This window comes from Accipiter gentilis, chromosome 17 (assembly GCF_929443795.1).
Source record: "Accipiter gentilis chromosome 17, bAccGen1.1, whole genome shotgun sequence".
Lineage (NCBI taxonomy): Eukaryota > Metazoa > Chordata > Aves > Accipitriformes > Accipitridae > Astur > Astur gentilis.
This window is the reverse complement of record NC_064896.1, coordinates 18,732,221-18,751,331: the sequence shown is the minus strand read 5'-3', so window position 1 is coordinate 18,751,331 and position 19,111 is coordinate 18,732,221. Positions and strand designations below refer to the sequence as shown.

At 37.8% G+C, this 19,111-nt stretch overlaps 1 long non-coding RNA gene across 4 annotated transcripts in view; it reads right to left on the bottom strand.

Annotated features, from left to right (window-relative positions):
• Window positions 1-19,111, bottom strand: part of LOC126046924 (uncharacterized) — a 51,395-nt gene that overhangs the window by 13,229 nt on the left and 19,055 nt on the right. For 3 of the 4 annotated variants that reach the window (XR_007508470.1, XR_007508469.1, XR_007508468.1), the window contains exons 3-4: window positions 17,331-17,480; window positions 5,412-5,536 (exon numbers count right to left, since the gene is read on the bottom strand). This is a non-coding gene — a long non-coding RNA (uncharacterized LOC126046924). Of the gene's footprint in view, window positions 1-5,411; window positions 5,537-17,330; window positions 17,481-19,111 lie in introns of those variants that run through there. The other variant, XR_007508471.1, reaches the window with a different exon arrangement.

Here is a 19,111-nt window from a genome sequence, read left to right as displayed (position 1 = left end):
CATATAACAACATTTTGATTTAGAGGAAAATCAGGTCCTAATCCCACTTCACATCAAGGAGTTAAACAAATGTAACATGAATATAATGCACATGGCTCTAGCTGCATTAAAAGCATTATTTCATCATAAAGCCTTGAACACAGTAATGGAAGAAGAGTAAGGGAAGTTTTTCTCCCACTGTCAAATTGACCAGTAAGACTGACAAATTGAAAATAAAATCCTGCTTAACCCCAGCCAGCAACTAAGAACCACACAGTCCTTCACTCACTCCCCGCTCCCCAGTGGGATGGGGGAGACAATCGGAAAAAAGTAGAACTCGTGGGTTGAGATAAGAACAGTTTAAGAGAACAGAAAAGAAGAAACTAATAATGATAGTAATAACAATACTAAAATGGCAATAATCATAATAAAAGGATTGGAATATAGAAAGCAAGTGATGCACAATGCAATTGGTCACCACCTGCTGACCAATGCCCAGTTAGTTCCCAAGCAGCAATCCCTCCCTGCCCAACTCCTCCGTTTATATACTGGGCATGACATCACACGGTATGGAATACCCCTTTGGCCAGTTTGGGTCAGGTGCCCTGGCTGTGTCCCCTCCCAACATCTTGTGCCCTTCCAGCCTTCTTGCTGGCTGGGCATGAGAAGCTGAAAAATCCTTGAATTAGTCTAAACATTACACTTAGCAACAACTGAAAACATCAGTGTGTTACCAACACTCTTCTCATACTGAACCCAAACCATAACACTATACCAGCTACTAGAAAGAAAATTAACTCTAACTCAGCCATAACCAGGACAATTATCTACCTTCTCTCAGCTGAAAATAAATTACAGTGTAAATGCAGTGCTGGAGTGGCTAATCATGCAGGACATTTCTACCTGCTTTTATGCAGAAAACAGAAGATACAGAGACACCTTATCCACCTGCAGTTTATAAATACACTGTAAAAGATTCAGTGAAAGTGTAATTAAGAGGTTATTTTTGTCTTAATTCTCTGGATGTGCACACAATAGGTGATGCTGCAGTTTTGTAGAAACATTTTTTAAAAAAGTGGATCTTCAAAGACAGTTAAGGATTTACTTTATACTGCATCTTGCAAAGCACAAACATCATCCTTTACGGTGTCTTTCATGTAGATATTTATAAAGGCAAGAGAAGACATACACTCTGCTTACTGCTTTCAGTCTAAACATACATAAATAATCTGTCAAATAACCACATGGGTAAGAGAAAAATAATTTTTTTATGCATAAAGTACCAGGCTGGGTCTAAGAATATATATGTACATGCACACAGATACGTATGTACTACTACAACTGGTTGCACAAACTTTAGAAATTATAATGACAAGTTCTGTCATACAGTAAAACTATTAGGTTAAAATAAATACAGTACACGTTGTTCATTGCTACTTTACCCAATTCAAACCTTCCAGACCCATAACAGACAACAATGCAGAGAGATTAATATTTAAATAAATTAGAAGAAAAAAGAAAGAAACCACTTTGCTGCAATTGACTGGAATTCTACCAAGAACTGTACAAGTCTTAACAGTTGTTCAAGATTCAGCTTTGGAAGATGACAATGAAGGTTGTATTGGGCATATGTGTCTGCACTAGGGTGACTGTTGAAGGATTCAGTCTGCCTCTTTGGAGAATCAGAAGAGTAAAGACAAGTACACATGTCACTTCTTTGCTTTGATATTTTTAAAGCTACCAAATTTTTGTTATGTAAGAGACTTCACTCTCCCTCTTCCCACCCCCACCACACACAAAGCTCCAGAGTTACTGTATAATTTGCACAGCACCAAATCCTGATACTTTTAAGCTAATGGCAAAACTCTCGCTAATTTGAACAGGGACAAAATTTGGTCCTTAACAAGCTACAACTGTAAACAAATAAAATGAACGTGTCCTCGAAGTCAGAAACAGGACTCAGCTAACAAACCTTTTGGAGAGGATGTCAGTGGCAAACACTGTCATACTAATGTAAGGCTCTCAAATGCCCCACAACTTGTTATTTTTCATTTCATTGGACAGTCATCTGTAGAAACTACACTGGATTTTCTCAGTATGCTAAGTAAACAAACAAAAAGTTTTAAAACTTAAAAAGTAATGCCAAAAGAGCTATACATTCTTCGGGTTTGGAAATTCAGAAGATTCTCTCCTGTAGCCAAGTGCTACTCAGCACCAGCTGAGATCAGAAAGTCTTTGACAGCAGGTCACTGATGGTGTATAGCCCAGCCCCAGCCAAAGTTAAAGCAGCTCTCAACTGCTTTTAACCTAGTATCAGTAGGGGCATGGGTTCCAAACATACATTGACCTTGATCCCCTAGGGAAAGCTAGGATGTCAATTGACAGCACATCAACAACTTGACAGTAACAGTCTGTGTTCATATTCTAGTACCACAGAAAATGTGAAGCGGCTCAACCACAGCGATAGTGACGTTGCATTTACCCAGAGGTCAGAGTATATATGTACATAGTTATCACGGACTAATTGACAGAGTATACATTTATATATTCTCTGAAAGCTGAGGTGCATTCGTGTGCACATAAGTCTTAAATACTGAGGGAAAAATTTAGAGAAAGTTCTTATCAACCCATTTCCTATCTGTCTCAAAGCCAGAGTATCTGCTCTTTATCCAAATTGGCCCCTATATAGAGATGGCAGCCGCGTAGAGAAGAAGCGACTCACAAGCAAAGGGTAGCCAACTACCTCCAAAGGTAACACAATATAAACAAAACGCTCCAAAGAATCCAGTCCCACCACAGCAAGACTGAATGAAACAAACTTCAACCCATCCTGTTTTTCTTTGCCTAACCTGTAGATTGCATACTGCTAAAAGGTATTTGCTGTTTAAAACTTCTTAAGAGTTGCTAGGCTCAAGAATGAAGAGTTACAGCAGAGTCTGAACCCTTATTTGAAAGGTCTTGCTTTTCTAAGTACTTACTCAGTGCTGACAAATCTATTGGCTGCTTAGAGTGACCTCAGTGGGTCTATTTCTGGATAGTATAAACATGATTCAGTGCTTTTCTGCAGAAAACAATGAGTCACTAAAGATCCTAAAATGGCATAAAGTAAGGAAATTGGAATAATGAAAGAATTCTTCATTAAAAGCAGCACTGGATCGTATTGTGATCATTACCTACCTAAATGTCATAACAGTCTATGTAAATTTCTAAAAGTTAGAATAGGCAGATGCCTGTAAAATGATTAAAACCTATAAAGATCAGCAGACTAAATTATCTGATATATCTGTCTTACAATAAGTGTTTTGCATAGATTTCACTGCAGAAACTACTACAGAAATTTTCTAGAACAAATAGTCTCTAACATCGTGTTGTGCCAGTATGCAGAGCAGTTTGAGGAAAATAAACAGAATCTTGTTTCAAAAAGGTATGTTTTGCCTTATCTTGGTTGCATTTATATAATTTTCAAGGTATATTCTTCATATCTGAGTATGTTCTGTTGTCATATTAGCCATGTAGATGGAAAAGGGAAGTAAATATGGAACAATTCTTACAGCTTTCTCTTCCAACTCTTCATCCTTTTACAGTACACAAAAAAATCCAGTTCTTGGAATAAATTTACAAGTATATTATACTGCTTCTTCCAATATTCTTTGGGAAACAACACTTTTTGTTAGACATTTCACACTATACTGAGTTTATAACTATTTATCGTGTGTGCATCCAGAATGTAAACTAATAAAATGTCTATTTTGGTCCATCAGATATCATAGGGTGCTTGCTCTACTGAAGAAATTAAATGCAGTTGAGCTGACTGCCTGATGGTTGATTAGGCTCACATTTTGCAATTTATTGAAACAAATAGAATCAGAAGGAAAGCATAAACAAATTAATTTTACTTCTAAGACCAACAAGTCTATACTGATAAAGTAGTAAAGCTATGGTAATATTAATAGCATAATTAAACTATAGTTGCAAAGTCTGATATTATTTTCAATTATTTGAAGGTATACCAAGCCTGGAATGGAGGCTAATAATTTTGACAAGCTTTGATACCAGTCATTTTCATTAATTATTCAATAGCGAGCTTTGTTAGGGTTTCTGGGAAGTTGAGCACTATGTGGGGTTTTTTTTCTAATTTTAAGGCTATCCTAGAAGAAAAAAAAATAAGGGGTGGGGGTGGGGGGTGGGGAAGACAGATTTACGCTAAATCAAATTTTGCTTTTTGGAGAGAGATAGCTACAGTGTATCACTCTCTCTCTGCCTTTTGTGATGGATTCATCCTGTATCTGAAGTCATTAAACTTTGTCACTAATTTTCAATGAGCTTGGGATAGACCTTATTTCCCAAAGCAACAAACCCTGAAGCTCTTCACAGTCAAGAAGGAAATTTGCAAGGATGGGACTGGTTTTTCACAGCAGGAAGCTTTTAAATTCTTTATCAGAGGAGACCCACAAGACAGACTTACTACATTCAGAACAAGAGAGAAGATACATTTCAATAAAAACAAACAAAAAAGAAAAATAGGAAACAGAAATGAAATGAAAATTATGTGCACACAGAAAAAATGGAGACAAAAAGAGATGAACAAATGAAAGAAGAAGAAAACCAAACTTTAAGTGGCCTGTGAAAAGCAGAGAGAACTATACTACAGGATCAGCGTGTACTTAAGCATTGTTGCTTTGAGTACTCTGAAACAATGCTGACCAATTAATTGACTTTTCACAGAATTACTGAATGGCTGAGGTAGAGAATGACCTCTGGCTGTCATCTTGTCACCCACTTGCTCAAGCAGGTTCACCTAGAAAAGGTTGCCCAGGACCATGTTCAGACAGCTTTTTAATATCTCCAAAGATAGAGACTCTACAACCTCTCTGGGAAACCTGTGCCGGTTCTCAGTCACCCATTGGCTTTTCAAAATAAATGTTTCTTTTCAAAATAAAATGGAGGGGAGTCTTCCTTAACAAAGGTATTGTTGAAATTGCTTCATGTGAATGAAAAAGAAAAGTTTATTTTCAAAAGAAACAATTTTCACAAAAAGACATGTTTTGAAACATTGCCCCTGTAATCAAATTATTTTGTGTTTATATGAAAATTGATATTATAATTATGTCTTGAATTATTACTTTAAAGTCAGAAATTACATTAAAAAAAAGCTTTGACTGGCACTGAATTATAGAACATCCCTCACTGTTGAGGCAATGACTATGAATTTTCAACTAATATTACTTGAAAAAAAGAAAATGGTTAAAATGTTAAATATTAACATTTTTCATGAAAAGGCCACTGGCAAAGGAGAAAAAAAAAAATCACAGGAAACATTCCCATCACCTCTACAGCAAGTCAAGGAATCGCTCTCTTTACAACACAGGTCCACATTGTTCATTTTCAGCCTGACATGCACCTTTTCTCCAGGAAGTGTACTACTGCCCTGATGTACTACAAAAAGAACTTTTCAAGGGGTGAGAGTTGCCATGTATTCACTCTGGTTTTGTTTCCTTATTTTTTCATGGTTGTAGAATCACTTCCACCATTTGAGTCCTCCTTAATATCTTATTTTCTTCAACATATTGGAAACAGTCCAATTCAATTGGTTTAGTCTCTTCATAGACAGCCTCCATGAAGAACATCTATGGAGGTTTGGCTTTATCCTACAGCCTCTGGAAATCTTGCAAACTACTAGAAGACTGGGGAGGGTGGCAGTTCTTATCCCCGTAGCTATAGAGAGTATTTCAGTTCTTGTTCATATTATCCTTTAGGTTAGCACACTGAATATATTGGCTTACATTAATTAGAATCCAAAACAGTAAGTGACAAACTCGTAATCAGCTCTTAGTATTTATGGAATGCCGCAGGATTATAAGCAATTGTTGAAAATTAAGCACACTTATCACATTGCTATTTCACAGTCTATCCTTTTCAGCTTTGTTGGCTCTTATCACATCCGAGTTCTTCCTAAAGAATATTTGCTGATCTTCACACAAGATGGGTGTGAGAGACACGAATTACAAAAGTAGTCAAACTACACAATAATCTGTCCAGAACAGGATGGGAGATAAATACCACTTCCTTAATGCAAGCATTGTTGAAACTGCTTGTCCTGGGTTCAGCTGGGATAGAGTTACTTTTTACAGGAACCTGGGAGGTGGGGGCATAGCCGGGGCAGCTGACCTGAACTAGCCAAGGAGCTGTTCCATACCATGGGACATCATGCTCAGTATATAAATGGGGAGCGGGCCGGGGGTAGGGGCCAAAAAAGGACTGTGGTGGTTTCAGCCCGGGCGGTAACAAAGGACCACGCAGCCGCTCGCTCGCTCCTCCGCCCCCCTCCGGTGGGATGCGGAGGAGACGGAGGAGAGAAAAGAAAAAGAAACTGGAACCTCGAGGGTTGAGATAAAGGCAGTTTACTGGGACAAACACAAAGAGATTACCACAACAACAACGGCACTAATGAAAAAGTATACAAAAAAGAGTGATGCACAGTGCAACTGCTCACCACCCGGGACCCGACGCTCCGCCACTTCCCCCACCGAAAACAGAGAGCACCCCCCGGCCCGCTCCCCATTTATATACTGAGCATGATGGCACATGGTATGGAATAGCTCCTTGGCTAGGCCAGGTCAGCTGCCCCGGCTATGCCCCCACCTCCCAGGTTCCTGTAAAAATTAACTCTATCCCAGCTGAACCCAGGACACTGCTTCATGCAAATGACCAAATTAAAGCAAACTCCTAAGAAAGTTCATTTTCAGGCAATTCTGCAAATTATTGCTGATGACTATGTAAGTTTCTCCTGCCTGCAGATTTAGTTTATACCAATGTACATGATAAACTAGGTGTGGTACCACAAGACAACGAAGTTCAAACAAGGCTATGTGGCAAGAAAACATACAGTTCTTTTTCACCTTTCTCATTTATGTATCAATAGTTTTAACTCCAAGGCAATGTTACATTTCTGTTAGATGGTTACGGTTAGTATGAAATAGTGGGATTCAGAAAATAAATTAATGGATCTCTTACTGAATCCTTTTGACTGAAATGAGTGAATACATTTCTTACTGTGATTTGTCCCAAAATTTAGAGAAAAGAGTAGTGTGAAAACCTAGACCTCTCCATATAAAAATCTCTGTAAAAGAAAAGATTAAATCTCTGGCTGATGTTAATAGGCCTGACTGTCACTCTGTTACACCAGTTTTATGCAGATTTCACAAAACTAATATGCTGAATCCACAACACCAATATGTAGATTTAAACTTAAGATTTAAGAAGATATTGCTAAAACACTGAACTCTCTTCTGTTCACAAACTGTCTATGGTCAACAGCAAACTTGTGAAATAAAACTTCAGTATGGTATTAGAAATAGGTCCTATGTTGATTACTCATGTAATTCATCAGGAAACAGAAAGAAGGCTATACTGATATCATGAAGGTAGCTAAGCATATATTTAGGGCTTTAAATCTAACATTTCTAATCTGTCCTGCCTTTTTAAAAATACAGCCATATAAGCTCAGGGCCAAATACCACTCATCTGAGATCTTACAAGCAGTCCCTTTTCTCCCCTTAGCTTTGGTTTCCACGTGGTCCCACTTTTCACATAATGTCATGTCCAGGCCACTCAGGAACCATTTAATGAGACGGTTGGTTTTATTTGTCAGAAAATACTGGATTGTGCTGCTTTTTAAGAAAATTTTTTTTCAATTTACTAAAGGTAAAAGTCAGTGAATAACCCATGTGTGGTCACATAGAAAGATACCTATCTGCAGGAGTGGGGAGAAAAGCACCTGGTTGGTACAACCAAGGCTTGTTCTAGGGTTGGACAAAGCAGGTTCTGGCCTGGTGCTATGGAGTGATGGGAGCAACACACCACTAAGGGCCCAGGGCCCAAGCCCCCTCCACCACAGCCCTAGCTGAATCTCTCCCCACTCTTGCCTTTGCTGCCAGGGAGGGAAAAGCTACGAGTGAAACAGGAGCTCATCAAGGAGATGGGATTGAAAGAAAAGACTTCTTCCACCAGTAAAAGTTACCCTCCCATTCCATCCCTCAGCATTAGCATGAATATGTCAGGCCCTATCTTTCCCCTTGTCCCTCTGCTTCCCTCGGGATAGCCAGGAAAAAAAGTATTTTACAAGTCTTGGGCTACCTTAGAGCAATCCCCCTTGAACTACAGAGTTCAAATCCCCATTGCACCATATTCTGGCTATACCCTCTTGTATTGGTTTTGTGTGGCAAGGTTTTGGTAGCGGGGGGGGTTACAGGGGTGGCTTCTGTAAGAAGCTGCTGGAAGTTTCCCCTGTGTTCGAGAGCGAGCCCATACCAGCTGGCTCTAAGACAGACCCGCCGCTGGCCAAGGCCGAGCCAATCAGCGATAGTGGTAACGCTTCTGTGATAACAATTTAAGAAGGAAAAAAAAGTTGGGACGGGAAGAAACAGCTGCCGGAGCGAGGAGTGAGAACATGTAAGAGAAACAACCCTGCAGACCCCCAGGTCAGTGCAGAAGGAGGGGCAGGAGGTGTTCCAGGTGCCGGAGCAGAGATTCCCCGGCAGCCCGTGGGGAAGACCCTGGTGAGGCAGGCTGTCCCCCTGCAGTCCAGGGAGGTCCACAGGGGAGCAGATCTCCACCTGTAGCGCGTGGAGGACCCCACGCCGGAGCAGGTGGGTTCCCGAAGGAGGCTGTGACCCTGTGGGAACCCCATGCTGGAGCAGGTTCCTGGCAGGACCTGCGGATCTGTGGAGAGAGGAGCCCACGCTGGAGCAGGTTTTCTGGCAGGACTTGTGACCCCGTGGGGGACCCACACTGGAGCAGTGTGCTCCTGAAGGACTGTGCCCTGTGGAAAGGACCCACGCTGGAGCAGTTCATGAAGAACTGCAGCCCGTGGGAAGGACCCATGTTGGAGAAGTTCGTGGAAGACTGTCTCCCGTGGGTGGGACCCCACGCTGGAGCAGGGGAAGAGTGTGAGGAGCCCTCCCCCTGAGGAGGGTTGAAGCGGCAGAAAATAATGTGTGATGACTGTCCCTATCCCCGTCCCCCTTGTGCCGCTGGGGGGGCTTGGTGAAGAAATTCAGGAATGAAGTTGTGCCCGGGAAAAAGTGAGGGGTGGAGGGAAGGTATTCTGAGATTTGGTTTTATTTCTCATTAACTTACTCTGGTTGATTTGTAATAAATTGAGTTAATTTTCCCCAAGCTGAGTCTGTTTTGCCTGTGACGGTAATTAGTGAATGATCTCTCCTGTCCTTAACTCGACCTGCAAGCTTTTTGTTATATTTTTCTCTCCCCTGTCCAGCTGAGGATGGGGGAGTGATAGAATGGCTTTGGTGGGCACCTGGCATCCAGCCAGGGTCAACCCATCACACCTCTCACTCATATGTTGAAAATATCAGCCTGATGTAATATAAAAAATATTTAGCATCTTGAAAATATTCACAACATATGAAAAATATTTTTGTCTGCTTTCATTTACCAGTGGTCCTGCTGGAACACACTAGTCATTTCAAACAAAGATTCAGTTACGTAAGCTAAGGATCGGATTCTCACAAATTAGTCTTCTATTTAAGATTAAGCATTTGCGTGTTTGTTTATTCAAAATTCATGTTCAATTTCAAATGCCTAAATTTGTGGAGGAAAACTTTTTTTCCAACTTTGATAAGGAATACCGTCTTCACTGACAAGAAAGTAGATAGAAAAAGCTTAATATTTTTGCCACTATTTCTCTGACCTGTGTCTCAAATTCAGAGTTAACTGTCAAAAAATTATTTCACCACATGCAAAATCCCACTTAAGTTGCAGTAACCATCTTACTTTACTGTACTGCTTATCTGCTTACCTGACGTTAAAAGAAAGGTTTTTCTAACCTAATCCTCTCATCTTTGAATCACGACAGAATATGAAGCCTCAAACCAGTCAGTTGAAAACCTGGAATAATTTATAATTGGAAACGCTTCTCTGCATACATCATTTTCTCCTTAGAGATCAAGGAAAGACAGGCAGAAAACTAGCTTTGTTTCTAACAAATTATGCCCAAACTAACAGAACTCAAATGATCTCTCTATGGAGCACATAGGTAGCTGTGTTGGTTCCCTTACAAACATTTCTGGAGTAAAGTAGACAGAAGATTTTGTAACAAGGAACCTAACATTTCCTAAAACATTGATGCATGTTTTTTGCAAAACCAAAAAATATGGAATAAAGATATCAACAGAAACACTATTTGTTAAAACAAGCTTATATTCAATCACTGTGTCATTTTCTAAGAATAGGTGTGACAATAACAGACGTTGAAAATGGCAGCAGAAATCAACTGGAGGTGCAATTAGGCAGTTATTTCCCCATAAATTTGGAACTTAAATAAAGGGTTTTCCTTTAAGGAAAAATCTACCACAACATAGTTATATAAGCAGGTTTATCAAAATTATGTTTAACATTTCCCAAATATCTACCATCCTAGATAAATGTTCTTGATCTGTTAAAATTCACAGAGGCTCCAGAGAAGACTGAGCTCCCAATTTGTTCTAAGCACACAGTGAAAGAAAGTCCTTCTCTAAAGAGATCAATCTCTTGATTGGATATGGTCAGGATATGGGTCAGGATCCTCACCCCACCCCACTTACATATATTAAGAAAAACAGATGTACTGTGAAATCAAGTGACTTACAAAACATGACAGCTGTGATGTCTTGAGACATTGATTCCAGTGCCTAGGGTTTGGGTAAGAAGCCCCTGATATTCCTGTGCCTGAGCCCTCATTCCTCCCATTGCATTTCAGTTCCCTCCTCTTAGCTGCAGTGATGCAGCTGTTTCTGAAGCCAAACTGTAAATCAGATGATTGAAATGATCCAGACTAAATAGAACTTGGTTTGTGTTTGGAACATGTCTGAAAGGTCTTTATAGGTTTGATGGTAGTGGAAGGGGAAGAAAAAGCTTTTACTGGAAATGTTATCCATCTACATTTTAACTGCACAATTCATAACCAGAATATTTCTGCATTTCACAGTTGTATTACAGTTCCCCTCCAGCCCTAAGCCTTTCTATAAAACAATGGGAGGATAACTAATTCAACTGATCATCACTTCTCTATTCTGCACAGCCTAATCTGGTCTGACACAGCTACAACAGATATCCTTAGACAAGTGTCAATCTATTCAATCCCATTTTTAATATTCTTTCTGATAGCAATATCATTTTCATACCTCTGACTATAAGGGCTACAGTAATGTCACACATTTTAAGCATGAAACATGCTAGAGAGATATCTATATTTTAGGCCAAAAATCAGTTCTGCAGATCTCTTGGGGCAGAACTGATATTACCCAGATGTTTTGGGTGTTGATCAGCAAGAGCAGCAGGTCCTAATGGAATTCTAAAAATGCAAAATGGGAACACAGAAAACCCCAAATCTACAGTATCAGCCATTATGTCACTGGGAATTTTTACATTCTTCATCCAAAATGCATAAACTCAGAAAAATTATTCAACTGCTAACTTACAGCAAACTTGTTTAACTAAAATTCCAATCTTATAAGCCTCCCTTTCTAACCCAGGGATGATTTCATAGCCTCCTGCTTCACTGGGTTTAAGATTCCCTTGGTTGTAAAGATTTCTCTAAGCTGCTTCCCTTCATGAGCAGTAGATTGCAGTGGAATAATTTCTCTGCTGTATTTTCTTAGTGAAAAGGACTGCAAATTGCTTTTTCACCCTTCACCCTCCCTTTCAAGATACAAATTCAAAATAAACAAGCCAGACTGTCACTGAATGTATGTACATCTTGTTCCTCAAGTAGCTTTATAATAACGCAACATAAATAAAGTATTAGACTTGCATTAATAATAAAATCTTCATGACAAGCTCACAGAAGCTTTGGGGGGGTTCCATAAAAATTCAAATAAAACCCCTCAAAAATTTAAAGAAAGAACAGTCTTTACTGAACTGGGAAACCTGAGAAGATTGAAAGTATTTCCTCCCTCTTAAACTAAAGGAAGTAGTTAGAACTCTTGTTCCATGGGAATCCCAAACAACAAAACATTTCACTACAATATTCTTAACATTGTAGTATTTTTACAAATCTGCTTGTGCTATGTATGCTCCATACTTTTTTATTTTATTTCATCCTTCCACTATATCATAGGAAAGAGTGCAATTTCAGTGGACACCAGGACTCAAACTATTAAAACATTTCATACATTTAAAGAAATTTCTTAAATGACACCTTGAAATGAAGCCCACAGGTAGAATACATTCCCTCAAGAAAAAGTACCTATAACTGTCAGTTGCATTCTGCTGAACTTCCTGACTGCAGCCTAGAGAGTTGATAAAATCTGTTAACGAAATGCCTGTTTTCAAGCTAAACAGCTATGACAACAAAATGCTTGGAGATATTTTCAATATACATGACATCTTTCTTCACAAGTAGATCTATTCATACTCAAAAGCAAAAAAACATCTAGTACTGGGTGACTTTGCATCAGATATCTTATTTTAAAGAAAATGTAAAATGCAAACAAAATTTCTATGTTATGCATAAGATTTTCTTAATGTAAAAGACATCCCAATTTTATATAGCCCTGAGCACCATCCTAGAAAAAGTGCATTGAAAATTGGCACTCTGTCCTACTGTCCACTAACCTAGCTCTCACTGTGATTTTGGCCAAGTCATTCTCTTTTTTTCCTCTCTCGAAGAGTGACTGAACCTTCCTACTTGCACAAATGAGATAATAATAAACAACTGTTTACACACAGTCACACAGAGAACTGGTGTGACTTAGTGTAGCATTTGGAAAGCCATTTGTAGTTTTAGACCACCAGTGAATGCCAAGTCCCTTTTTTTGTATGTAATATTAAGTAGTGACCCACAGTACTTGAGAAGAGAAATATGTGAGGCGACAGCTGTGAGCACCCACTGTTTCAAAAATATTGTATGCCATAAATAACTGGCACTTTGCATCTTTACGACCTACTTTATTTCACTTGATATTCAGAATGGTTCTTTGTCTCAAAAAGAGCATGTGTATGTAACTTGTAGTTTCCTGAAATATGTTCCAATTGCAACAGCCTGTAAGTGGTCTGAATTTGACAACTTTTACAACATGACAACTTACTAAATTGGAATACACTAGTCATTTCAAACAAACATTCAATTACATAAACTACGGATTGGATTCTTACAAGTTTTCTATTTAAGACTGAGCATTTGAATGTTTATTAATCTCAGATTGGAACTTGGAGCTCTGACTGAACACCAAGCTGTCAATCCTTTGATACACAATAAAAAGCTCTTTAGTCTCTTCACTATTTGAACTGCAACAGCAAAACTGAAGATTTTGCTGGGATTATTCCTTCACCTCTTCTTTGAGATTAGAAAGTTATTTCAAAACTTGCTTATAATTTTTTTTCAAAAATCCGTATTCCTCAAGAAAGCTAACATACATTCCATTAAGAGAATGTTCATTTTGTTTGAATGTTGATTTCACTTGAAATATCTCTCCCAGTAAAGACTGATCCCTCTCTTGTCAGAGAAATTCTATACTGATAACATTTTATGGGTTTTTTTTCATTGTTAATCAGGGAAATTATTGTAACTATATCAGCTGTCTTACAAAAAAGAAATACCTATAGTTTGTGGGGATACATATGCTTTATGGCATATTCCAACCTATTCCAGACCCAAGGTACTACAAAGTCATCCCATCCAAGCCCTCTAAAGGACACTGAGGTCCATGCATCCCTTTTTTGCAAGCCAGGAAAGCAGGTACTAGAGAGGTACTCAGTTCTAGAGACTACTTTTGTCAATAAACGTTCAGCACTTGTCATACTTCCAGTTGTTCAGATTGAACTCTGCTCCCAGATCAGCATAAACAGGAGTCAAACCCCAATTTAACAGCACTGACAAATTGCAGACCATTAGAAGAAGCTGACTCCTGGCTGCATTTACACTGGGAAATTCAGGTATGCTTGGCATACTATCTTGTTGGTACAGAATTAGCCCTAGTTTGTGAAACTAAGAGTTTTAATCCGTGAGGAGAGTCTCAGCCCATGAAAAGATGACTGTGTTCTGGATGAGTTTAAAAAGATTATCAGGAACACATTTCTTCTAGCTAGATAACCTCTGAAATAAGTAGCGAATTCCAAGATTAAAAAATTATACAGTTCTCATTTCATGGAATATCAAAATAAAGGAGAAATTAACATCCTGCTACTTGTTTGCCTGTCACCAAATTCTGTTTTGACATATTTCCTGGTTATGAAAATCTTATAAATAATCCAGATAGTAATCCAAACTCCTGCAACTGCTGTCAAAAGCTTAAGGACTCGGTACCATACATACTACAAGGAGTTTCTCAAAAGGCTGCTGAGTTTTACATTTCAAGCCTTCTGGAATAGAAATGTATTCCTTTACAATATTTAGTATTTTTTTCATTTTGCCCCAAGGTTCTGAAGGGTGTAGCAAATACAGACATGGAAAGGCCTTTCACACACTTTCCTTCACTTTGCTAGTGAACTGCCTCATTTAGCTTTCTCTTTTACTGACAAGTCCCAGTAGTCAACCCTATACCCTATTAATAAACTTGCTACTGTTTCTGCAATATCATTAGATGCCGGTAATTTCCCAATTTATAGCAGTAGGTCCCCTAGAATAATGTGAACATTACTGGTACCTAATTATTTACATGAAGCCAAACTCTACTGTTAAACCCATGAAAACATTTTTCCAGTCCTAATTTTCACTGTAGGTATTTGTTATGGCCAATAACTAAGCTGCTGATCTTTAGTTCCCCTCCCCACTATCAATTATTTTTACTCTCTAGGACATAAAAGGCTGTGATTTAGAGGCAAGGGGAGCATATTAAATATATGCAGAAAACCTGTTTTTAAAGCATGTACTCACACCAGTACTGTACATCCAAGCATTATTTTAATCAGGTGAGAAAAACAGAAGAAGAAGGAGGTTTGTGTGACCAGTTAGAACTAACCAACACTATCAAATATTAAATAAGTAATAGTTAGTATGCACTGAAAAGTTTGCAAACCAGAACTTATTCCTAGATATTGGTAATTATTATTGAAAGACTGCTAATTTCAAGAAAATACTGCATTCCTACACAAAGTGCAAAAAAAAAAAGTTAAATTAGTTAGCTATAGGATAAGGTATGAATTATTTATTAAGCCTGATTCATGTGCATAAATCTTCACAGTCAAGCATGCAAATCAGATCAGGTAATTCCACACAATCATATGATTACTAATTTCATATGCAATTACTTCATCGGTGTCTGTAGTTGAAGTATTTAGAAGTACAAATTTGATATATTCTTGTTTACATATTTTACAGACAACTAATACATTTTTATAGTCTATGTAGATACTTAATATAGAATTTTAATACACAATTTTTATACTTCCCATATTACCATAAGGCCATATGCTCTTAAGAAAAGTTTTCATCTAACTGTAGAAGAGTACTTACAACTTCTATCTTTCTTTGGTTTGTAAGGCATAAATGGCAGTGTGTTACAAATTAGAGGGATTTTTGTTAGTGTCAGATAACATGTTTCAATATTCATTTCAGAGAGGGTAGATAGCAAATGCAGAATAGCCTTTTATTTAAGTCCTAACAATTGCCACCATTAAGACTTAAGTACAATCAAATTGCTGCTGCTATATTTGATAGATTGCTGACAAAGTTTTCTTCTGAAATGTTCTTTTAGCTTCCTGTGTGGGTAGAAACTTAAGAAAACTGTATTCAATATTCAGAATTTCTGCCTATCATTATATTCAACAGTCTGTTCTTATTTGCAGTTTCTATGACTACTGAAGCAGCACTAATTTCAAATTGAAAGAAAATAGAATCTAATTTGTATATTAAACAAGAACATGCACAATTTTCTTTGAAAACTATTCCAGCAGAAAGAGTATATGTATATATACACACACACACGTATCTCCATTTTAATGCAAAAACACAGGCATATATATTCAAAAATTTAACTAAGCAGAGAAAAGCACAATCTATTTTAACTATTTTTTTTAATGTAATACTAGGAAATTTTAGCCTGTATTGAAAGAATTCTACATTTACCTTTTCCAAATTTTCACTACAAGCCATGGGATTATTTTTTTTAGTGGGACAAAATAATACAGTAAAAAGAACAGCATAAATACTGTTTCTTTCTCAATGACTTTCCTATGCACCCTGTATGCTTTCAGCTTACAAAGTTTAGGATCATTTTTTTTTCCTGTATCACTTACACCTGTTATTTAATTTTAATTCCCTAATCTAAAACAAGGAAGCACTACCATATGTGCAGATGTTGTGAGATTATGACTCATTGTGTTGGTTTCAGTGGTACTAGTGATACATATGTGTAATGTCTTTTCTAGTAACTCCAGTTACTAGATAAATATACTGTGGTCTTAGCCACAAGAAGTCTAGTGACACCAGAAAAGCACAATGCCAGAATAAGCAAAATTCATCATACCCACTGAAGGTATTTCTAATTGAAAAAACTAGGGTTTTTTTATGCTGTTCCTATATTTTTATTTGGCTTTCATCTATCAGCTTTTAAAAATAGATATAATTTTACTGCATTTTAAGCATGCACCTATTGGTTTTGTATTCAGAAGAATCCCTCAGACAAAGAAAATTTTAGGTACAAAAAAATTATCCCTTCGATAAGCCTCATTGCTGTGCAACTGGGCAGCCACACAGGCCCTACCAGACAGGCAGCCAGCACACAAGACAACTTGCAGTACAGGACAGCCTGCACAGCTGTTAGTTAGGGAACTCTGAGTTCTGGATAATGATAGAACCTCCCAGCCAACCAGCTTGACATCCTTGCTTCATGCCAGCTGGCTCACCTGTCCAGTTTCCCTTCAAATACTGATGAATTGACATAAAATATGTGTCTGTTAAATCAACATTTTTCAAGGCACTGCTGTTCTGCCAGAAAAATCATAACTGGGTTTAAAATTAAGTACTGGAATATAAATTAGGATTTAATTTTCTGATTTAAATCAAAACATTAGTGAATCCATCCTTTTTCCTCTAGTAATTCTCTCATCCCAGTTTTCCTTTGTGTCAAATTACTTCTTTTCTTTGAATAGCCCTTCAGAGAGAGCAGGAAATACAAAAAACATATTCTAGGGCACAGTGGAGGAATATTCTCTAGTTTTCATTTTTTTCAGTGAACACCCTATATTAAACATCATTCTACAATCCTGAGTCTGACCGTGTACTTCCATATATATCTTAAGACACACAGAAAGCTTTCCTGGCTAACAGTGAAAGTCATTTTCTCCTTTGTCAACCCCTAAACTATCAATTTCACGCGTCAGTTGGGCAGCTATGTAGAGATAGCCTTTCTTACCGTTTGGTTGTCCTGAGGAAGAGAAATGAGAAGGCCAGTCATCTCAAGACAATACAGTCATGCCATGTTTGGAACCACTGCTTGACAGAATGGAACACTGAAGGTTCAATCCGTTGTTCTGACATTGCTTGTAACACAGGTCTGGGCAAACTGAAGGCAAATTAAACATTTTATTTTTAAGAACAGATAACAATCATCACATTAGCTGGGAAACAAAGAAAGGGAAAAATCACATGTTTAACAAGCACTTATAGATAGGCTTAAGTTAGATCACTAGCCTTCTCTTACCCTGCAAGATTTAGTTAATATGCTAACAGATACTTCACATAATTCCTAGCTGAAGGCTGTGATATACATCCAGTCCTATGCCTTCCACCTACATTAATGGAAAACAGTTCAGACCAAACAGCCTAAATTTTATCTATTTTTGGTAGAATTAAAATAAAATTTCTCTGCCTTCCATTCTTCTCCCTCTCCCATCTCCCCATCATTTAGTATCCAGAAACCTGAGCAGGCTTTATGATTGCAGCCCATCTTTTTCTTTCATGTGCCACCTTTCACTTTGGGAATGGCAAGATAACATCAGTCTGAACTATTTTTTTCCTCTGTCTGCTCTGATGGACAGAAAAGTTGGTGAGTGCATGGGAGAAACCAGTTGTCTCTTCACTTTATTATGTCCATCTATCAGTCTTATTCCAACTAAGACGGAAAAGCAGTATTTGGTAAGAACTGTCCATATACAGTCTTGCCACTTCTGTAAGTGCTTAGAGAAGAAACTCTCTATAATTGACATTTGTAACCACAGTGTGGTTCACTACAACCTCTATAGACTCTGAAGTATTTTTTTCTGACAAAAACAGAAATAAAGCTTAAGCAATGAAATTTCCCTTTTTTACAGCTTAAGTAGCAATATATTGTTATGCTGCTATCAAAAACAATCAGAATATATAATATCTGCACATGATGACTAAGTTCATATGGCCATTAAAACTTAAATATTAATCTTTTCCCCCATATAATTCATACAAGTCAGAGTAAAATTCACACCTTTCAAAATATTTGCTTAAGCTTTTGAGCCTCAATCCAGCAAACATGTTTACAACATAGGAACTGTCCCATTTATTTTAGTTATACATGTTAAACATCTTTTCTTGGATTGGAAACTTGGGCTTGTAACTTACTTTTGTCATCAACATCCCTTTCACTGGTTAACAAATAGCTCTTGAATCTGGCAATTCTTTAGAGAATGAATCAGATAAAGATAATCACTTGCTCTGGGAAAGAACAAGGCTGCTGGGTTTGCCTGTATCACATATAATACATGAACTCAGTTAACATCATTCTGATGTTATGTTTCCAAGATACACACATGGTGCTAGCATAGGCTTATCTCTGGCTCAAGGCCTAAATGTAATTATGGCTCCAGGGTAGAAATGGAAGAGTTTTCCTTCCAGCATTGCAATTTTAATGCAGGCTGCCAACCGAAGAGGAAGGCAGGAATCTTGACAGATACGAAACGCAAGAACTTACCAGGCAATAATGGCATATCGTAAGCATGTCACGTGGTTTGTTTGTATAACAGCTAATGGAAGATTTACACAGCAAAATCCATCCCTCAGGAGTCAAAAAGAATAAAACTGACTCCTGACTAGAATTTGCTGGTTTACTTAGAAATGTAAATAATAAGCTAACATGAAAAGCACATATGTCATTAATTACAGTTAAAATAACTAAGTATGTAATTTGTTTTTCAGAAGCATCTATTTAAGGTGATGTTATGC